The following is a 23,418-nucleotide window of genomic DNA, read 5'->3' as shown; positions in this document are numbered from 1 at the left end:
ACACATACACACGGAATGGGGGACGTGCCGAACTGTACCAGGCACTTAAACACACGGGATCCAAATTAAGACTTATCAGCAAGTTCATTATCTAAAAATAAATCAGCTTTTCTTTGCTTCCTCAAAAGATCAGATTATAGTGTACGCCACCTGACTTTCAGAATACAGCGTTTTTATTCTCAGACAAGGGAGGACAATGAGAATTATTACATAATCTGTCAGGTACCACACAGGCCGATCGCGGAGGCTGTCTCGTGGCGTGCCCATTGTGGCCGCGCAACAGGCTTCAGCGGCGAAGCACAAAACCATTCGGAAATGCAGCGTGGAGGGCAGAAAACACTGCCAACATTTCAGGCAGGATGCTCCTGGCTCCCCGAGGTCAGGCGGGCCTCCCCCACCTTCTGCATGACCCGGCCGGGTCTCTCCCTCCTTCTGGGCATCGACAAGGCCAAGATGAGCATTCCCGGGCTGTCCCCTCACAGGATGAGGCGGGTAAAGAGAACGTGGGTTCTTGTCTGCCCCAGGGCGGGCCGCCAGCTGTGGGGCCCGGGGGCAGATCGCTGCCGTGAGGAAGGGGGCACCGGGGAGTTTAGCCAGTTTCCACAAGACTGCTTTCACTCAGGTGCCAGCCCCAAGTCTGTGGCCCCTAGGCCACCCACACTTCAGACCAGTTGGCTGCAAAGTCGGGGGCCTTCACGACCACCCTTGTGTTCCACAAGTTGCTAGAACAACTCACACAACTCAGGGAAGCACTATACTTATGATTAAAGTTTTATTATGACAAAAGGGTGCAAATCAGAAGCAGCCAAAGGGAGAGATGCATAGGACAAGGTGGAGGGTCCCACAGGGTGCATCACCTTCCCACCACATCCAGGACGGTCAGCGACCAGGGGCGCTCAGCCCAGCCCAGTGTCCCGTGTTTAGCGGGGCTACGTTATATAGACACGATTGACTGCATTGTTGCCCATGTGGTTGAACTCAATCTCCAGCCCTCTTCCCTCCCGGAGGGTGGGCTGACGTCCCGTGGTCAGTGTCTCTGGTGCAGCCAACTCCACCCTGAGTCCTCCTGTTAGCATCAACTGTCTGGGGGCCCGCCCTGAATCACAGACACACGTCTAGCCCTCGAGAAACACCAAGGGACAGAGATCACGTCCCAGGCACCAGCGACAAAGACCAGACCTCTCCTCGGGCCAAGGCCAACGTCTTCATTACACTGGGGTTGTTGGTCGGGGTTCTCCAGAGAAACAGAGCCCACAGGAGATCGATTGGTTCTAAAGAATTGGCTCATGCAGTCACGGAGGCTGACAGGTCCCCAGATGTGCCGTCAGCAAGCTGGAGGAGAGGAGAGCCAAGGCTTTAAGTGCCAGTCTGAAGTCTGGCAGGCTCAAGGCCAGGAGAACCCATCTTTCAGTTTGGATCAAAGGCAGGGAAAAGCCAGTGTCTCAGTTGAAAAGGCAATCAGGCAGGAAGAATTCTCTCCTACTCACAGGACGATCAGCCTTATTGTTCTATTCAGGCCTTCGACTGATTGGATGAGGCCCACCGACACTAGGTTGAGCTGTCGTGCTAAGCTCATCCAGAAATATCTTCCCAGACACACCCAGAATTACGCTCGTGTAAATATCTGAGCCAGGTTGATACCTAAAATGAACCATCACCAGGACCAAAGATCAGTGTCTACCACTGTCCTGAGGGACAGGCTGGCCTCACCATACTGTGGGGTCAGAGAAGGAGCAAACAGCGTGTGATCAAGTACTAACTGTGGTCATTCGCAGTCGTAGGGACACAGGCAACATATTTCTATCTTCTTTTCTGGATTTTTCACATCTTCTGTAATAGGATTTTGTAAGGAGGAGGTAAGAACGTAAGAAGCCATAGAGTCCCACAAATGGAGTCTATTCTACTCAGTTTCGACTGGCTGATGCTCCTTCCCAACCCAGGTGAGGGTTAAACCAGCCACTCCACAAAGGGCAGGAGGCGGCACCGGGCAGGAGGGTGCCCCACAGAGAAGGGGTTAGGCCAACCCAGCGCCACGCAGCGAGTCTCACGGCCGCCTGCTGCGCCCATGACCGCCCTGGGACTGTGAGCAAGGGGGGTGGGCTGCCCTCGGGTCCCCCAGCCCCTTTCCTGCCTCCAGAGCTACACCGTCCAACACGCAGCCCCTGGCCACATTAGGCCTTGAAAACGGGGCTCATCAGGGCTGAGACACTCTCAAAGTGTAAAACACACAGAGATTCATAAAAGGACACAGTAAGCATCATGTTCCTCGTGTTTCTATCCTGACTGTGGAGGACAGATTTCGGATACATTGGGTTGAACAGAATGTACTACTTCACTTCATTTCATCTATTTTACTTTTCAAAACAATGCAAAACGGCCCACATGGCTCATGCCCCTTCTGTTCACGGTGTGCAGATTTGCTCCAGCCCACAGAAGCCATAATAAGCTCCTCCTCGGGGCACCGATCCTTCCCTTCCGGTCCCTCCATAACTCTGAGGCTGACGGGAACCGATGAACTTCGGCCCACTGACAGCTCTGACAAGGAAGCCCTGAAAGCAGGAACCAGGGGAGCTGCCCTCGGGCCCCCAGAGCCGGGTCCTGCCCACTTGCCCGCCGGGCTTGACCTGTTGCCCTGACCGTCAGTGTTGAGCAGTCACCCCTTTAAGCAGAGTATGTGTCTGTTCAACTGGATTGTTTATATGTACACACACACAAACACACACATGTACACACGTACATGCATGTGCATGTGTACTGTATACATGCACTGTGTGCTTACACGTGTGTGCATACATGCATGCACGTCCACGTGTGTGCACATACAAACATACGTGCATGCATGCGCAGCCACACATAAACGTGCATGCACACACATGTACGTACACAGGCACACGCATGCAGGTACATGTGCACGTGTGTGTGTACATAAGTGAACCGCCATATATATATATGCACGTATGCACACCCACATATGTATATATTAAGCCTGCCATGTATGGATGCCTGAGCCACAGCTGCTCTGGAGAACACAAGTTTTCAAGGTGGAAGGCAGAGATTCTCCAAGACCAAGGGGCTCCCTGGGCTGCATCCCCCCGCCAGTTAGCGCTTGCCCGTCACTCTGGAACCTAGGCGTGTTCCGCCCTGGAAGAGGGGCCGCAAGGAAGCTGCAGCAGCTGGCCTGGGGCCTCCCAGAGGCCGATGCCGGGCCTCTCCTCGCACAGCTCGCTGCTGGGCAGGTCCTGAGCCTCCCCGCGAGTCGTATCGACACGCCCACCCCACGCAGGTGCAGCCTGTGTTCCGAGAAGTGGCGTGGCGGCTTTGCGGGGCTCCAGCAGCGGTCACAAGCGGCACAGCTGGCCGCCGAGAGCTTCCACTCAGCGTCCTCGCTCCCACAGGCTGGGTCTGCCCGAAGATGGAAAGGCCGCAGTGACTACGACAGCACGCGACAGGAAGCACTGAAAATGCCTTTACTGTTTTCTCATTGTGGCTCTTTGCATCACACACTTCACGGCGGCTCAGCGGCTGGGCCCGCTCGGTGGGCGTCTCCGCCGATCTTCACTTGGGCTTCGTCGTCCCCTCAGTCCTCAGTCTCTTCCTCTTCCGTTATTGTCAAGGAAGCTGGATCGAAGATCAAACAAAGGGCGGGTTTGCTGCATGGAAGGCTCAGCAGTCCCAAGGACACGTCATCAGGTCTGCGAACCCATCTACATGGCCATGATCTAGTCAAAGACAAGTCTGGTCAACAGTCTGTCTGCCCCGGCTCCCTGTCAGCAAAGGAGAAGCGTCTCCACTTCTCGTGGCCTCACTCTGCGGAAGCCCCCGAGAAGGGGGTGCACGTCCTGCCCTGAGGGAAAGTACCGCGGCTCAGACAGCTCGGCAGGGGCAGGCGTCCAGACCCTACAAGATGTCTGCGTAGGCCTTTTCTCTGCCCCGTAGCTACGGTGAAACCGAGTCTTCGCAGCTAGTGGGGAACAAGAGGCCCAGAGAGCACGCACCCACACAGCCTGAGGTAGAGCTGAGGGTTTGGGGTGCTTCCTGCTCTAAGCTGGCCAGGTGCTCACCTGTGAAGAGCAACAAGCAACCCGCCAAAGCCCTGCCCTCTGGAGACAGTTAATAAATACACAAAAACACAGGTGCCGGGTCCTGAGGGGCTGCTCCCAGCCCTTGGGCCACGCGTCTCCGCACCCCCGCCAGGAAGCACCCGATTCGCTCGGCGGGTGCCGACTCGCCCAGCCCCGGGGCCGCCCGCGCGCCTCCCTGCCCTGCCCGCCCCGGGGCGTGCCTGTCCCGGACGGGGTCTCTGGAGGAGCCAAGCTGCGCCCTGTGCCTGGACGACCTGCCGTCTTACCGTCCCCCTCCCTGATGCTCTCACTCTTGCTCAGTGGCTCCATACTCGCGGGCTGGGAGGCCACCTGCCCGCCGGATGGGGCTGCCTCTGCTTTCTCGCTGGACTTAGGAGAAAGAGGTACGTCCGTGGGCACTTCCTTTTCTCTCCTGTTCTCTTGAACGACTCTGATGGGAAGAGAGAAATTGAAGGTGGACAACTCGATGGGCCGTCCGGTCCTTCACCAGGCCGTCTCCCTAAAACAGGGGACACATGCTTTGCCTTAGCCGTGCCCACTTCAGCTCCTGATAGGCGCACCACACACGCAGTCGTGCTCGGCGTCCAGATGCCCGAGGGCGAGAACAGAGCAGGGACGGGGTGAGTGTGCAGGCAGGTCACTCAAGACGTCACCTGGCACCACTCAGAGCAGGGGAGTGGTTTTCTTTGCTGCTGGACAAAGTGACGTGCTAGTCTCCGGGGCTCCTATCTGTGTCGTAAGGGGGCTTGTGGTGGGGGCACTCGGCCCCGGGTGGCAACGATGAATCCAGGCTCTGACCGTGGGCAGCCGCCAGCTGCCATGGCCTTGCGTCCTCGTCACCGAAACGAGAGGGGAGATTCCTGCCTGGAGCACGTCTACGCTGTGGCTCACAGCGCTGAGCACCCTGCAGACACACCGGGCGGGGAGCCCCGGGCCCGCTCATGGGCGGAGGGGGGCGAGCAGAACGCGGACCATGTGGGAGCTCCTTAACTGCTGGGGGGCGTCATCAGGAGCTCTGGGGGAGCCGCTGGGCCCCTCCGACCGCGACAGCCCCGCCCACTCCTCGCCACCCTGAGTCCCGCACCTTCTGCAGGTGCGTTCAGTGGAGGAGCGACTGACCTGTAAATGATAGTGATGATGAAGGCCCCGGCGATGATCACGATCAAGACAGAGAACACCTGCACATAGACTGGAAAACAGTGTCCGTTACGGAAGTCGGGCCTCCCGCCCGAGGCAGGTGGCGCCCTGCCCCTGCTGCCCGTGGCCTCTCCTCCACCACCTCCCCCCTGGGGCCACTGCCGAGGGCTCGACGTCCCCACAGACGCGTGAGGCTCCACGTGGGCCACGCAGAGGACAGCCGAGGGCTGCCCGTGGGGACAGTGGTGCAGGCAGCGCCCTCGACTCTTCTCCAGAAAAGCCCCTCTGCCACCCATGAGCGGGGCCCCCCACCCCAACTCCCCAGAAACGGTTCCTCAACATTAGGGTGAGCTGTCCCAAGGCTGAATAGAAGGAGAATGCCTCTTGGCTGATAGCCACATTCCACCGGCTGAGCGTCTCTGTATTAAGGAGGGCCTTCCACTGTCCCCCCGTCTTCTCTAGACTCGCCCCAACAGAAGAACCTGGGCCTCCAGGGTGACTCTTGGGCGGCGGCCCCTATTCCCGTGCTTCTAGCTGTGGGAACGTTCTGGGCCCCTTCCCCCACCCCCAAGGGAAGCCTTCCCGTGGGGGCCCTCCATCGCAGGCACCTCTCCCGTTGGGCCTGACGTTTGGGGTCCATGGCTCCTGGGCTCAGGCAGAGCGAGGGGCCGTGTGCTGGGGCCCTCGTGCCCAGGCAGCCCCCGTGAGCGTGCTCAGCGGAAGCCCTGCGACCAGCACCCTCTCACTGGGCGGAGGTCGGGACTGGACGGGACGCACGTGGAGCTCCCAAAGGGGCGCCGGGCACGCAGTTGGTGCACAGTGTCCCTATTGTCTTACTACCATCGTGCCTCACCTCGCACAGCTTTTCACTCTTTCAAAGGGCAGAGACTGACTTCTTTGCACACCCCTACCTCGAGCAACAGGGTTTGCTCCAGTTCTCTTACTTCCTCCTCTAAACCGTTTCCACCCGTCCTTAACCAGCAGTAACACTATTAGATGCCGCGTCCCTGGAGGTTCATTCATGTGCTGAGGCTGACGTAACAAAGTGCCACCAGTGCGTGGCTTCAGACGACAGGAAGGTCGTCTGTCTCACAGCTGTGCAGGGACAAGTCCACGGGGGCGCCCCCGTAAGGCTCTGGGGCCTCCTTTCTGCCTCTCTGGCTCCTGCCGGTCCCGGGGCTCCTTGGTGTCCTCGGCTTGGGGACCCCTCACCTGGCTCTCAGTCAGCACGTGGCAGTTTCCCTCTGGGACACCGTCTTCATGGGGCGCTCCCCTCTGTGCGTGCTCTGGGCATCTCTAGGTCTCCTCTTGTAAGGGGCCCACAGTAGTCCGGTGTGACTTCAACTTAACTAATCACATCTGCAAAGACCGTGTTTCTAACTAAGGTCACATTCACAGGTACCGGAGGTTTGGCCTTCAGTGCATCGATGGCGGGGGGTGGGGCAGCGGACAAAATTCAACCCCCAACAGAAGGTAAGCAGTAGCTGCAGAGAAAGCTGCCTCACAGGCATGGAAGGGCGATTCCAGCGGGAACCGCATTCTCTGGACTAACCCAGAGTGTCTCTGAGAACGGACAGGGCCTCCAGGATCCTTAACATGGGGGCTGAAGTCAGAAAGCTGAAGGGGGTTGAAGCCAAACCGTTCAGTGATAGCAGCCCAAATGCTTCCTTTTTCCCTACTGATCCGAGCTCAGTAAGTGGTGGCCAGCCATACATACGATGGGCACCCCATGGTCGAGAGTCCCTCAGGGAGAGGGTGGAGGAGGCAGTGGCACCTGGCCAGGGGTGGCCAGCACACCACAGCAATGAACCAAGCAGCGAGCTGCTTGTTGAAGGCTCTGTTCTAATCAGCTGGTTTCTTTCCTTCAATGATGCGTTTCCCGTGGAAACATGTTCACCTCAGTTCATCTTTCCATCTCTAGGGCTGCAATAACCAGCCCCCAGGATGGCCTGCAGGGATGCTTGCCTCCTGGTATTTGCACCCCGGTGTAGACACTTCCACACTGCATAGGGCTGACCTCTGAACCAAGGGCACTGGGCAGGGTGTAACTGCCGGGGCTAGGTCAGAGTCATTGTGGCCTCTACCTGACTTTCTCGGGCCACCCGCTCTGGGAAGAGGCCATCACCACGTCGTAAGGACAGGCAAGCAGGTCTCATGGCACGGAAAAAGGCTTCCTGTTAACCCTTAGTACCACTCGCCAGCGAAGCAAGCCGTCTCAGAGCAGGCCCTGCAGCCCCGGTCCGGCCCTCAGATGACTGCCACCTCACGAGTTGCCAAGCCCACACCACCCAGCCAAGACTCTAAGGTGTCGCTTTAGTCCACTAAGTTCTGGGTAGCTCGTTACACAGCATAAGTAACTAATATGAGGGTGTGGCAAAGGGCATGGCACAGAGAAAGTGCACTTAAATGACGCTGAATGAACTGAATGGAAATGATCAAACCAGGAGCTTTTAAGGGACAGGAAGGGAGCCCTCAAATTCTCGAATTCCAGGACATGTATGTTCCTTAGTGTGATTTTGTGTCCTGGTTCATGGAGGAAATTTAGAATTTAAGCAGTGAAAGAGACATACACATGGACCACGTTGGAATATCCGATTGTCAGTATATCTTCCAAATCTTTACACATGCAAGTACTTTCAGTCTTTGGTGTCAAGTTCTTGGAGGCAGAGACTGAGTCTCTGTGATCCTGTCTGCGCAGGACCTGGCCAGCACATGATTTGCTATCAACAATATATGTGGTTTATAATAAGCCATATATCATGATTGGTCACTGAAAAATAGCAACAACTGAAGAAAGCATTATTTTCTTTAAGGAATCTCTCGGTAATTTCACCCCCCGATACAGTTAAAAGTTTTGAAATCATCTCAGCGCGTCCCATGAAGAAACAGAAGTCAAACACTTAGAAGAAGTGACATGTTAAATGATGTGCCCTGAATCAAGACTGAAGGGTGAAGGCAAGTCATTCTCTCTGAACTCCCAATTCTTTCTCAAAGATCTGATGCTAATTCCCCAAGTTCATATTCTTAATAATACAGATTATGCCGTAACACAATGTGCACTTCAAACCAGCCAATTTAAGAAGTTGGTGAAAGGTTTTCATAACATGGAATTATGTGCACAAAGAACTCATAATACCCTGTCACTGAATACTACAACTTACACAGCACAGAGGTTCACTTGCCGTCTTGAATGAGAAAGATGTCAAGGAAATGAAAAATAATTTGAGGGCACAGTGAAAACCCAAATGTAAGGCTCACTGCCCAGACTCTTCCCACAGATGGCCCAACCTCTCAAGCTTGAAAGAAGTCAGAAGTTAAGAAAAAGCCTATAGCCCACACAACTCATTTATTAAAACTGAAAGGGTGGAAAGAGGATTAACATTGGCCTCCACGCAGAAATGACGTAACTCCTTGTGGAACAGTGAACCCCCTTCCCGGACAGAAAATTCCTGAGAGTCCGTGTTCTTTTCTGGGTTCCTCACAGACACCAATACGTAAGGTGCTTATAAAGAATAAGGCTCATCTTTCAAATGAGTTACAGGCATAAGGTAATAATATTAATGCACGATATGCTTGGATTACATATTAATATGAGCAAAATGGCTAACTCTCTCATAAAATTCTCATGAGAAGACATTCAGGGGAGGGACAGATGGGAAAAGGAGTGGCAGCAGCTTGAATCTGTGCGCCCTTGCTAGCCACGAGCTGCCTTCCAGGTTCCATCTCACCACCTTACGCTGCTGGGGCCGTTTCACTGGGACATGAGGGAACCGGAGGGACAGCCAAAGACTATGACCCCGTGTGAGACCTGACTTAGGAACTGAATGTCTTCCGCATCTTCCTATGTGCAAGACTGAAAGAACGAATCCAAATGCCCTTTGGATGTGAATGTTTCCTGCTTTTAGAAGCCCCAAATGGTAAACAAAAAACTAAGATACATAAGTGCTTAGGACACGGGAGCCAAGAGGTAAAGCTCCACGATGGGCTCGTCTGTTGCCCTCCAACAGTGAGATGTGTGTCAAACCACCAATGCCACAAAATGACAAAAAGATGACAAGTGCAAAAAGCAGCAAATTATGGCCAAACCACCACCCAGTGCCATGACCTCAACTGAGGAATAGCTGTCACGTACCCCGGAGAACAAGCTGCTGGATGATAGGCCATTCCACACGGGCAGACCTGGGCTCTAGAGCATCTTTCAGGTGAGATTCCGGCTACAGGTTGTAGGTTTTACAATGAGAGAAGTAGAGGACAATAAACAAATTTAAAGACAAAGTGCTGTGTCTCATTGCAGCTTTCACTACCCAATTGTGTGCAACTGGACCTGAGGTTCATTAAAGTCTGGAATTTTCAGTGTGACATCAGGAAAAAAAAAGTGTAGAAAAGGAGTCCCCCGCCCCAATCCCTCCTCCATAAAACCAGTGAGAACACTGGCAACATTCATTAGAATAAACGTTTTCAGAACTCTGAAAATTAATCAATCAAAAGTTTGCAGATGCACAGGTAAGTGTCAGTAAGAACAGTGAAATGTGGACATTTTAACTGGTGCTATTTCTACTTCTGCTCACCTCCAGTTCCATGGTAGTCTTCAACCAACAGCCCACAATCATGGTGACCACTAGCAGCCTGGCATCTCTGAAGGGGGCAGAACAGGGCTGGAGCTTCTTCAAAGTCCAGTCCCAAAGAACCGTCATTATTTGATCCAACCGGTACTTCGCTAGATCTCACTTGCAAGGTTGTCTTTATTTGACCTGACTTGGAGCTAATTTAGTGTGAACAGCTTCTTCTCAGGCATTTGTTGAAAACAATCAGAGGCAAATGTTGAAAATCATGACGGCTAAAGTGGCTGATAGCAGTTGGGGGTAGATAACAGGTTGACCAAAAAGTTTAAAAGGAAAATCTGGGGAATTATCTGTCTGTAGGGAGGTCTGAAAAGCTGTGACATATTCCTTGGGATCCAGAAGGCAATGGGCATGCCCAAGGCTGTGCACATACTTAGGAAATAGCTGAGAAGGCCCTAAACTCTCACTTCTGGCTGCCTTGAATCTCTGTGTAAGCATGAAGTAAAGATTAAGGCACAGTTGGAAACTATCTGGCTGACTGTTGAAGGTGTGCCTCAACACACACAGAAAGCCCCTACACGAAGACTGAGACTTTTTGTCTCCAAGAATCTAAGCAGATTTTCCAGTCATTAGCTGACCAGTAAGCTAACCAAGCCGAGTCTTCAATGGTCACAAACCACAAACAATACAGACTTTACAGAGTTAGTTCAGAAAGGTCATTAAACGATGCTAACAACAACTTTGGCAAGGCAGGCGAACATGATTTTCAGAGTTGCCACGCATTTTTAAATGTCTAGTTTTCAATAAAAAAAAATATTAGATATGCAAAGAAACAAGAAAGTACGAACACACACGCACACACACACACACACACACACACACACACACACAAGCCAGAAATTGTCCCTGAGGATGACCAGATGTTGGCTCACTAGGCAAAGATTTTAAATTAGCTACCTTAAATATGGTCAAAAAACTAAAGGAAATGATGTCGGAAGAGGTAAATTAGGAGAATGATATCTCACCAAATAGAGAGTACCAATTACAGACACAGAAATTATTTTTTTAAAGAACAAAATAGAAATTCTGGAGTTGAGAGTGTAACAAAAATGAAAATATCACTAGAGGAGTTCAATAGATTTGAGCAGGCAAAAGGAAGAATCTGCAAACTTGAAGATAAATCAGTTGAGACTATCTGAGCAACAGAAAATAGAATCAAGCAAAGTTAACAGAGCCTCAGAGACCTGAGAGGTACCATGGAGTGGACCAACATGCACAGCGGGAGTCCCAGGGGTAGTGGAGAGAAAGGAGAAGAGTATCGGAAGAAATGGCAAAAGCTTCCTAAATTTGATGATTAGGATAGACTCAAAGAGATCCACCCCTAGATACATAATAAACAGTCAAAAGACAGAGAATCTGGAAAACAGAAGAGAAGCAACATGATACATATAAAGAAACCTAAAGATTAACAGCAGATTCCCCATCAGAAACCATGGAGGCCAGAAGGCAAGATGATGAAATATTCAAAGTGTTGACAGAAAGAGACTGCTAATCAGGAATTTTATATACTGTGACTCTATCCTCCAAAAATGGACAAATTAAGACATTCCCAAACAGAAACTGAGAGCATTCATCACTAGCAGACCTGCCTTACAAGAAATACTAAAAGGGAGTCCCTTCAGGATGAAAGGGTAGGATACTAGACAGTAACTCAAATCCACATGAGTAGTAAAGAGCATCACTAAGGTACCCAATAGATGCAGAAAAAGAATTTGATAAAATCCAACATCCCTTCATAATAAAAACACTCAAGAAACTAGGAAGAGAAGGGAACCTACTCAACCTGACCTTTGGTAAAACCCATAGCTACCATCATACTTATGGATGAAACACTGAAAACATCCCCCTAAGATCAGGAACCAGATGAGGATGTCCATTCTCATTGGTTCTATTCCGCATGTACTAGAGTTTCCGGCCAGGGCAATTAAGCAAGAAAATGAAATCGAACCAACTATATTGGAAAGAAAGAAGTAAAAAAATCTCTATTTGCAGATGATACACTCTTGTATCCAGAAAATCCTAAGTAATCAACTATAAATGAGAAGAACTAACACACAAGTCCAAGAAGGTGGCAGGATACAAGATCACAATACAAAAATCAATTGCATTTCTGTATTCTAGCAACCTTTCAATTCTCTTGTGTCTATACCTAAGATTCTATATACAATCTGAAAATCAAATTAAGGAAATATACCCATTTATAATAACATCAGGAGAGAATAAAATACTTAGGAATAAATTTAACAAAAGAAAGGCAAGATTGGTACATGGAAAACTACAAAATATTGCAGAGAGAAATTAAAGATGACCTAAATAAATGGACAGATATCCCTTGTTCATGGGTTGGAATACTTAACATTATTAAAATGGCAATATCCCACCCCCAAGTTATCTATAGATTCAACACAATCCCTATCAACATCCCAGATGGCATTTTTTTTTTCCAGAAATTGACAAGCTGGTCCTAAATTAATATGGAAATGCAAAGAACCCATAGTAACCAAAACAATCTTGAAAAAGAAGAACAAAATTGGAGAAGTCATGCTTTTCAATTTCAACATTTATCCTAAAACTATAGTAATCAAAGTGGTGTGGTACTGGCTTAGTGGAATAAAACTGAGAGCCCAGAAATAAACCCTCACATTTATGGGCAATTGATTTTAGACAAGGATGGCAAAGCAATTCAATGGAGAAAGCATAGTCTTTTCAACAAATGCTGCTAGAATACCTGGATATCTAGATGCAAAAGAATGAAATTGGATCCCTGCCTCACACCGTGGAAAAAAAAAAATTGAGTCAAAATGGACCAAAGCCAGAGGAGGAGCAAATGGCAGAGGAGTAGGAGACCTAAATCTTGTCTGGTCCCAGGAATTCAGCTAGATAGGGATCAAACCATTCTGAACACCTATGAACTCAACAGGAGATCCAAGAAAAGAATGGCAGCAACTCTCTGAACAGAAAAGCGACCACTTTCTGGAAGAGGTACAGATCTGTGATTCAACAGTCTTGCACAATTCACAGTGCTCACCATAGCACAAGGAACTGTAATTTTTAAATGTAAAACCAGCCAGGGTCCCAGAAGGAGGACCCCCCCCTGAGGAATTTTAACAGATTGGGATACCATTACTCAAAACCAGAGGTTCAGAAAGCAGAAGAGTACTCACCAGGAAGGACAACGCCTTCATAAAAATGACAACAACAAAAAACCAGATCCTGAGTAAAGTCAGACCCAAAGTCAACCAGAAGGAGGGAGCTCAGATCTAAGAAGAGACTCACTGAACCAAAAGGAAAGAGATGACCCATGGAAGCAGAGAAAAAGAGCACAGCTCAAATGGATTCTCCAAAGTTACAGTCTCCTCTATTGAAGACCGTCAGCCTCAAAATTCCATCATCCTTTGGCCAAGAGCTGCTGGAGGTCTGCCCTGATATCTCCCCATCCCTAAAGTGGGCCAGAGATCATTCTACTTCCTCAGAGGTGGGCCACAGAGATGGTTCCTGTCACTGGATGCGTGGAACACAACCGTACTTACATTTGATGTGACTGCTGGGGCCATCAGATCCTAGCTCAGCTACGGATAGTCGTTAGAGCCTGAACAAGTCAGTTAAAGCCTCAGAATCTCATTTTCCTTATCTTGTAGGGTTGTTGTAAGGATTGCAAATGATATCTTACAGTGTCTGTTGCATAATAAATGCTCCATCAATTATTAAAAAAAAAATGGACCAAAGCCATAAATGTATAAGCTAAAACCATAAAACTCTTAGAAAATAACAGAGATGTAAAAAAAAAAAAAAAAAAAAAAAAAAGAAAAATAACAGAGATGTAAATCTTTGTGACCTCGGATTAGACAATGGTTTCTTAGCTATGACACCAAAAGCCCAAGCAACCACAGAACAAATAGATAAACGAGATATCATCAAAACTAAAAAATGTTGTGCTTCAAAGAGACACTATCAAGAAAGTGAAAAGATGACCAACAGATTGGGAGAAAGTAGTTGCAAATCACATATCTGATAAGGGTCTACTATCCAGAAGAGATACAGAGCTCTTACAACACCACAATAAAAAGAATTAACCCAGTTAACCCAGTTAAAAACTGGGCCAGAAATGTGAATAGACTTCTTCAGAGAGGACACACAAATGGCCAAATGCACATGCAAAGGTACTCAACATCATTACTCATCGGAGAAATACAATCCAAACCACAGTGGACACAGCTTCATATCCATCATGGCGGCTATCATCAGAAAGACAGACAACTAGTGTTGGTGAGGATCCAGAGAAACTGGAACTCAGGTAATCATGCTGAGACTGTCAAACAGTGCAGCTACTGTGGAAAATAGTTTGGCAGTTCTTTAAACATTTTAAGTATATTTAATAAATGATCCAGAAATTCCACTTCTGGGTAAATACCCAAGAGAAGTGAAAACATATGTTCATGCAAAAACTTATACACACGTGTGTTCCCAGTAGCTAACAAGTGGGGACAACCCAAATTTCCATCAGCTAACACAGGGATAAACCAAATGTGGTCTGTCCCTACAATGGAATATTACTCAGCCATAAACAGGAACACAGTGCTAACACCTGCTCCCACACGCATGAGTTCTGAAAACATGTGAAAGGAGCCAGACACACAAGGTCACATATTGCATGATTCCATTAATGTGACATGTCCAGATCAGCGGTCGCCAGGGGCTGGAGGTGGGGGCGGGGGGGAATGGGGATTGTCCAGTTGATGAGTACAGGGCTTCTTTGGGGCTAATACAAATGTTCTGGAAGTGATAGTGGTGATGGTTGCCCAATTTTGTGAATACACTAAAAACCACTGAATTGTACACTTTATTTAAAGGGGTAAGTTGTATGGTATGAGAATTTTATCTCAATAAAAATAACCAAAAAAGAGGTAACTTCCAGCTGTTTCTATCTACAGGTACAGGGAAAGGTGTGGGATCCTAGGGTTGCTCGGGTCTCCCAGAGGCAGAGAGAAGTAAGGAGAGTCTGGTCCCAAGTCTTCCAACTCAAGATCTGGATGAGAAATTGTCATCAGAAAATCTTCATGGCATTTCTTATGGCCTCTGCTTTCACCTCCTTCTGAGAAGCCAAACTTCCTCCTCTTTTGCCCTAAGTGCCAAATCTTCACCGTAAAGCAAGACAGATGCACCCCCTTGGCGAGCCAGGATCCTGCGGATGCTTTGGATTCTTTGATCCCTTTACGCAGAATGTCACTTCCTTCTTGAACAAGGAGCTGGCTTCGCGTTTGGGGTCTGTGGGATCAGGCAGCCCCATGAGTCCCTCCTTGGGAACAGTTATGAGTCATGAAGGTTTCTGACTTCCTAGGCCTTCCCATGTCCGGGAATGGGAGATGTCACTCTGCGTCTCACCTCCGAGGGCTCAGCCTACCTGGGGCTCAGAGGAGAGAAGAAACCTTTCCAGTCTCCCGGCACAAGCATGCCTTTACCCACTGGGGAGGTGAGGACGGACGGGAGCGGCCTGGGACAGGGAGGGCCCGGGACACGTTCTCCCACAGCATGGGAGCTGCCGAGCGTCCGCGGCCCGTGCCAGCTTCGGTCTGTGGGGCACCTTCCTCCTCTCTGGCAAGATCTTGTGTAGGCCACCCCGCCGCACACACCATTCCTCTCCCAATACTCCTAGAGCCAAGCACCCTCATTTCTAAAAGGGCCGCAAACAGGGCAAGAAAACACATCAGTCATCTAGTGAATTCTGTGAGGGTTTGGAGATACTGATTGAGAAAATTCTAGAGGCTGAGAAGCCCAAAGCTCTGACGTGTGAGCAAAGCCCCAGACAGTGTAACTAGAAGACCCCTTCCCCCAGGGCACCCCGGCTTGTATCCTGCCCCGCACCCTAACTCTCCCACTCAACCGTGAATCCCTCAGCCCCAGCGGAAGCAGGCCCTGCTCTGGGGGGGGGGGGGGGTGGCCTCTCCCCGCTCCCACAGCCTCCCCGGATCGGGACTCCCTGCTGGCCCCGCCATCCCAGGTGCATCCTGGACTCCCGGGGTCAGGGTGCACTCAGTGGGGTCTGGTTTTATGCTGACCGTGACAGGGCTGTGGAGAAGCCCCGTGGGGTCTGACCTTGGGCACGGCCGGTGGCCAGCCCCACCTCGAGCCAGCTGCTTCTGCCCCCTCCCCGCATGCCCAGGGTCTTCCCGGGACCCTTCTTGTATCAGCTCAGTTCCATCCAGGAGTGAACTTCCTTTCGCCCCGCTAACTCGCCAGAGTGATGGAACCGGGGTGCAGCGGAGGCCGCGAGGGCATGAAGCCTGTGGGGCTCAGTGGCTGCTCGGCACAGGGCGGGGGCCACGGATGCTTACCGGGGACGGCTTTCTCGTAGCATACGCCCTTATAAAAGCAGCAGCCGAGCTCCTTGCAGCGGTCCCTGGTGATGTTGTAGTCACAGATGTCGTACAGAGGAATGTCGCACACTGCAAAGCAGACACACAGCGCTGCCAGGAGCCCCAGCCCATGGCTGGGGGCGCTCCAAGGCTGGTGCTGGGGGGGTGACGTGTTTAATTATGCATCATACAAATCTCTGTCCCAAGATCTAGGATGAATCCGGTTTCTGAACAAAATAATGTCAAGTTAACTGCAGGCACTGATGCGGGGTCCTGTAATGATTGAGGACAAAGTGCATCTCAGCAGCGCCAGGACCGGCGCTCTGCAAAGGAAACGGAAAACGAAGATCGGATACAACGGACATCGGGGTCGCAGGCACAACGTGTGATTAATTCACAGGGGAGCACACAGTGAGCTAAAATTATCAACTCAGGCTGAAGATTATTCCAGAGTTTAAAAGTTGGTTGAAAAGGGCAGAACGTAAAATGTCAGCTTTGACCAAAAGCAAGCAAGCTGGTATCCGGGCCGTGGGCCCAGCGGCGCAGACGGCGGGGGATGCATCTCAGCGCCGCTCAGCGCCGAATGCTGATGCGCTTCCAGCCTCGGGCACCCGTGAGTCCCCTCAGGGGCAGGCAGCAGTGTCTGCCCAAACCCTGCTGGGGTCTCCCAGCGCGCGGGTGGGGGCTCCAGAGAAACCCACTGTCCCTCCCGCTCCTTCCCGAGGCGTGCAACTGGACTGCCACTGCCCATTCCAGCAGCCAGGCTGGGCGGCCTCAGGGGACGGAGAAGCCCGCGTCACCCCCTGCACCACCGCCCTCTCCCAGAGCCCGGCTAGCTGGCCGGGTAGGGCCGGCCTCCCCCGCTGCCCGGGGTCACCGAGTGCTCAGTCGCCCTGCAAGGTGGGTCATCCGTTTAAAGGCATGCCAGCCGTGCCCAGCTTCGCCTCTGACGGGGTCCAGGCTGCAGGGAGCCCGCCCAGACCCTCACGATGGCGACATGGGGAGCACGGCCACCACCGCACTCGTGGGCAACTCCCACACAATTCAGAGCGGGGGCCCCACAGGATGACAGCCAGCATGGTGGCAAACACAGGTGTGCTCAGCCCCCTCCACCTTGTCCAGAAAGTTCCAGGAAACCCAAGAGCACACAGCTGACCAGGAGAGCTGGCGTCCCTACCACCCCAACTGTCTTCATGGAGCCGGAGGACCAAGGGTTCTCCAAGGTGCTCCATGATGGCAGAGGATTATTTCAGCAAAGAGCACGGGCAGAAAACCAGCTGTTGAGGCATAATTTTGTTCATAACGATTGTTCTCTTTCAACATCACTCCTCACATGAGAACATGTGGGTCGGTGATTTCCCAGTCCGGCTGCTTTCATGGAACAGTCTGGGAGAGCAGCTGGTCCCCAGAGCACCTGTGCAGAGGTCAGTCTCCCAGCACATCTGAGATCTCCGCGCCCCCCCCACCTCCTCCCCAGGACTGTTTTATCTGCCTGGACCTCCCCCGCGGTCTTGCTGCGTTTCTGGAAAGTTGCCTCCAGAAGAATCTCGTCTACTTCTCCATCCCTGGCGTGACCCCTTCGGAGCTGGGGTCTGGACAGCGCCCAGCTGACCGTCCGCAGGGTGGAGACAGGAGGGTTCAGACGAGGGGACAGTGGTTGTGGGAGGAAAGGACCACAGACCGCCCCGCTGCTGAGTCCCATGTTTTCCTTCCGGCCACTCCACAGACGTAACATAAACGGCACTTGTAAGGCACTTTACAGTTTACAAGGCACGGGCACTGGAACGACTTTCAACGCCACGGCACCTCATGAGGAAAAGGACGCTGGTTTTAGAGGCTACGTGATCCATCCACAAGGGCTAAGGGCACAGGCCACACGCCAGGTCCCTGCACTCAAGTTCCCTCCCCCACTGCCGGCCGCGTGACCTGGCAGAGCCGCGTCTTCTCTACAATGGGGACGGGACAGGGACGGGATGGTCTCAGCGGTGGGGCTCTGGAAGGACCAAGTGCCGTAGAGCCTCGGAGAGAGCTCACCGCCTGGGGCTGGGGCTGGCCCGAGGTTAGCTCTGCTGATGAAGGACGGCTGGAGTCCCGAGCTTGGCAAGCACACCCTGGCCGTCGCTCTGCCACGAGATCCAGCGTAGGTCTTCCACCCTCAGGGCGGGCAGAGTGCCCGGCGCGCAGAACCATGCGGTAAGGGTGCAACTCACAGGCTGCCCCGTGTGGGGTGGGGGACCCGCTGGCTCGCCCTCTGCCCTCGACAGGACACCGTCTGAACGGAGTGCGACTGAGCCCCAGGCCGGCACCCTGCTTGGCTAGGTGGAGCTGAGATGTGCCCCCCAGCCCCTAGAGGCTGGGTGCACCCCTCTGTCTCCCCACACCCACCTGGTGAGCACCTGCCAGGCATGGCAAGCTGGAGTATGGTGGGCAGAGATGAAGATGGCCAATCCCGCCCCCCACCGCGGCCAGTCCCTCTTTAGGAGGCTGCCTGTCATCTCGACAACCCTCCCTCGTTCCTTCATCTGTATGTTCAGTCCCAGGCTGGTGCCCCGAGGCCGTGCAAGCCTTCAGTGGCACCACGTGAGCCACGCCATCCCTGCCAGCAGTGGCAGGCAGGAGGATAGCCCAGACGTCGGGGAGCTAAAGCCGCACACCTGAGGACAGGAACACCGGGCAGGCAGCGCTTCCGGGGCGGGGCGGGGTCCCCCGCACAGAGTCAGCACCTGCCCTCAGGGCTTGACAGCACCCTTGGAAGTCCGTAAAGGAGGGTCAGGCACGCCCTCCCAAGGCTGCATCCTGGAGGGTGGAGGGGGAGCCCCAGCCAGGGTGGGGATGAAGGTCTGAACCAACGGGCACAGCTGGCTGACCTGGGCTCTGCTCTGAACTCTGGTCCACCAGCATCCAGGCCGCCTCTAACAAGCCTACGCCCCCCCCACCTGCCCAGCCTCCTCTACCTGCCCCGTCCCTACGCCCTCCCTCCCCCTCCACCCGGCCGCCTGCCACACCTCCCCTCCCCCTCCCCCTGCCCCCCCTCTACCTGCCCACCTCCTTCCACCTGCCCAGCCCCCACACCTGCCCTCCCCCGCCCCTGCCCAGGCCACAGTGGCCAGTGCCCAGCAGAGGCAGCCTGCAACAACAGAAGCACATCTGGCCCCAGGAAGGCTGCCGGCAGGTGCTGACAAAACAGCTGTCATCTAACGGTTTAGCAACGAGTCCCAGAGTAAAAAACATGTAACAGCCACATGGATGCCTACAGAGGGTGACAGAGATGTACTGTCACATGCCCTCATTCACCCCCCACCGCAAACTTGGAGGAATAGCGGCTTAGGGTCAAAGTGCAGGTGGGTCACTGTGAGCCAGGAGAGCGGGGCCCTCTGTGGGTCAGTGAGCACAGGGAAGACGACCTCCCGCCCCAAGCAGGTTAGCACAGGTGGGACCCCAGCTTGCCTCGCTACACCTGAGTGACCAACCTGCCCCAGCCCACACCTGGAGAAGGGGGTGGGCACCGCTCTCCATCCCCACCGCAACGGGGCCGCCAGTCCCACAGCCCTGAAGTAGAGGCGAGAGAGGCTGTCCACTCCCGGGGCCTAAGAACACACTGTCCCCCATGTGGGTGCTTCCGCCAGGAGACTCGAGGGGCAACTCCAGGCCAGCCTGCTCCTCTGCCCTGGGCCTTGTGGATGGGAAACCACAGCTCCTCCAGTGGGCCCCCCGCGGCCTGCCTTGGAGCCAGACCCACTGACCTCCGTGTCCCGGCTGCCCTGTGTGATGGAGCCCCACAGACTGGCCCCAGGAAGGGCGTCCGAGCGAGTGAGCCCCAGCGACAGGAAAACTGTCTCACCGAAGCCTGGCCAGCCCAGAACCCTCCCCGCCAGTCCAGGCTCCAAGCCAAAGAAAGAAAAAAAAAAAAGGAAGAAACCAAATTTCTTTTCCATTTTCTTATCTTTTATCACACAGTGCACACAGACAAGCTCCCCTGAGAAGAAAAATTGAGTCACACGGCAGAGCGTGCACGGTGGGAACGGCCCCTCCCTCCTTCCCGCGCAGGGCACCTCGTGTGGTTCTCCGTGGCCGCGCGCAGATGTGTGCACACTCGGACCGGCAGCCTCGCGGGCCCCATAGCCCTGGTTTCCCCTGGCTCCCAGTACGAGTGTCCGACCGCAGACCCCGGGCACCCAGGATGGGGGAGGTGGGCTTTCCTGCTGAGAAACATGTTCTCTTCAAGAGAAAGTCGCTCTTGCAACAAACGTTTTGAGATGGAAGCATCCATGTGGCTCGTCACAAGGAAACGTCTTTGACCCTGGGGCCCCGCGAGCCAGCTGAACACCTCCGGCTCAGACGTCTCTACGGACACTTGCAAGAAAACGAAGGCTTCACAGCATCTTCCTGCATCCCACTGCCCCCCGTCCCTGGCTCGGCCTGGTGAGTAACCGCCACCACCGTGGGGTGGAACAGGCCCCCGCGGCGGGCCTTCCCAGTTACCTGCAAATTTCTTCAGGAGATGCGAGGGGGACTTTTTGAACTCTGGTGCATATCGCATTGTAGCAGTCGAAGGGCAGACGAGAGGGTCAAGGGAACCTGGGGGAGAGAAGGGGTTAGCACCGGTGGGACCTCACGGGCTGGGGGGGCGGGCAGGGACAGGGGGCCAGGCAGCACGGGCCCAGGTCTCACCCGGCGACCACGTCCCCAGCCAAGCCCCCTCAGCCGCGTAGCCGTTACACTCCAAGTGGACAACTTTGGATCAAACAAGAAACCGGCACCTCCTCCCTCCAGGGCTCCCAGTGGAGACTGGAGCCGACTGCAAGCCCGCCCTGTCCACTGTGACGTCACACAAGCCCATGACATCACACGGGGGGCCCAGTGGCGGGAATGCCCACAGCACCGAGGGCGAGTGGAAGGGGGGCCACGAACCCCCCGCCCAAGACCCTTTTCTGCAGGATGTCCAGGCCTGGCTTCACGTCCTGCGCTCGCTCCTGGGTCGTCCTTCTTGGGGTGTCCACGTTTGCTGGGACGCAACAGTGAGCAAAACAGACAAACCCCTCGCCCTCAGGGACATGTAGCCCCACAGAAGGAGACAGACCACGTCAGGTCAGGCACGTGCTGCAGGGGAGAAGCAGAGCACGGAGCTGGGACTGATTCCCTGCTTACGTGGGGTAAGCCGGCGGCCTCAGGCTGGCTGAGCAGTGTGGGGAGGAAGTGAGGGAAAGCATGCAAGCCTGAAGCAGCGGCAAGTGCAAAGGCCCTGGGGTCAGCCAGGCCTGGCCAATCTTGAGAAACCAAGAGGCTGCACACTTGGGAGACCTGAGGATTGAGGGGACCGGTCTGGCCAGGGCTGAGGTCCCAAGGGCGTGACAAGCAGCCGGTGGGCTGGAAAGCCATCTGTGTGCCTTGGGGAAGTAGCCTGCTGGGGCCACAGAATCTGCATGAGGCAGGCCTGGGGGGCAGGAGCTCCAGAAGAGTGGGAGAGGAGGGAGGCCCGTGCCCAGCCCAGAGAAGGGTATGGGAGCAGTGAGGAGGTCCAGGTGCCCGGTGACCATCCCTCTCCCACGCCTGGGCCGCTGGGGCAAAGAGCAGGGACCTATAGGGGAGGGCTGAGTGCTGGCCGACTGCAGGTGGGACGGAGGCCACAGGACATGGCAGGAGGGCTGTGGGGGCCATGAACGGCCAGCCCGCGGGGTTCAGGAGCTGCATTGCTGCCAGAGGCTGAGCCCAGGGCAGCGAGCAACAGCTGGTGGGGCGGGAATCAGGGTAGCCTTGTGCTGGGACCTGTGTCATTGCGACCCCAAGAGCGGGGCCCCAGGGAGACGTGGGGGAAGGCAAACCGTGACAACCAGGCCAGAGAGGAGCAGAGGGTGCAGGCGAGAGGGGAGAGGGCCGCAAGGGCAGCCAGGGCGGCCCACGGTGGGGTGTGTGGGAGACGGGCCCCCAGTGAGAGCAGCCTGGCAAGTTTGGGGTGCGGTGTTGAGCCCGCGGATCTGGCAGTGCCTGTCCCTCCCACGGCTCACGCCACAAGGAAGCGGGCTTCAGTGCCCCTCATCACCAATCGTAGCACCTGGCCTCGGCGCCACGGTTTCCTTTACTGTAACAGGAGGGTGACGACACAGTACCCGCTCCGTGGTAGCACCCACACCCCGAGGGCTTCTGACAGCCCCATGCGCTAGCCTGGCGCCCACTGCATTGCAATTCACAGGCCAAACGCTTCACCCACGGGAAGTGCACCAGTCAGTGGGTTCGGGGCACTTGCAGAGTCTGCAGCATTCACAACCCATTGCAGAACGTCTCCAACAGCCCAGGAAGAAACCCCGCACCCATGAGCAGGGCCTCGCCCCTGCCCTGCTACCCATGGTGCACCTCCAGCCAGCAAGGCCCGCCGCGCTCAGCACGCCCATCACTAGAAGCACGGGGTGTGCGGTCTCCGGTGTCCGGCTTCGTCCACAGGGCAGGGGTGTCGGCGCCCGGCTCCTCTGGGGGCCGGACATTTGCCTTGCTTCCTCTCTGTGGCCACCAAGGGAGCAGCCAACGTGGTCGGAGTTAGTCTGTGAGCCCTGAGCCCCGCTCCCCAGTGAGGACTAGCGACTGCACTGAACACATTTCATTTTCGTTGACAGAAGAGTGGGAGAGGAGGGAGGAGATGACAGACATTTGCTCTTGTCAACTGTGAGGACTTCCCAGGGGGAGTAGGTGTTGCCACGGGTTTTCTGAAATAAAGTACCACCAGGACCCACGACAACCGCCAAGAATTCCAACTCCTAACCGTTTACTAGCACCGTAAAGGGATTTTGCTGACATGGGGGGCGCAGGGCCCGGGGTCAGGGAACCGGCAAGCTCACAGTCCGTCCGTGGAAGCCTGCGGCGCTGTGGGCAGGGCAGGGTCCACGTCGGCCTGGCTGGGTGGGCCTGGGGTGCTCCGGGAATCTCCCCAAGGATGGGGGGGGCAGGGCAGAAGCCCAGCGGGGAGGAAACGGACAAGTCTCCAGAGGGGTCGATCTGCTCAGGAGGAAAGAAACAGGTTGTGGCCGAAGGGGAAGCCGCAGAATCGTGGCTTTGTAAAACCACATGTGAAAGCCAAAGGACGTGATCTGCTGTGTTTCGAGAGGAAACCAGGGCTTCCCTGGTAACTGAGGGACCAGAAGTGAGGGGCCCCTGGCCTCTCCTCCCGACCGTTCCCTGACATGGTGACAGGCGCCGCGATGCCAGGGGCCACAGTGCCGGGAATGGGAATCA

The sequence above is a fragment of the Eumetopias jubatus genome, unplaced genomic scaffold, assembly GCF_037043125.1.
Source record: "Eumetopias jubatus isolate StellerSeaLion01/CBP00866 unplaced genomic scaffold, mEumJub1_p1.0 scaffold_3, whole genome shotgun sequence".
Lineage (NCBI taxonomy): Eukaryota > Metazoa > Chordata > Mammalia > Carnivora > Otariidae > Eumetopias > Eumetopias jubatus.
The sequence above is the reverse complement of the archived record's forward strand: the minus strand, read 5'-3'. Positions refer to the sequence as shown.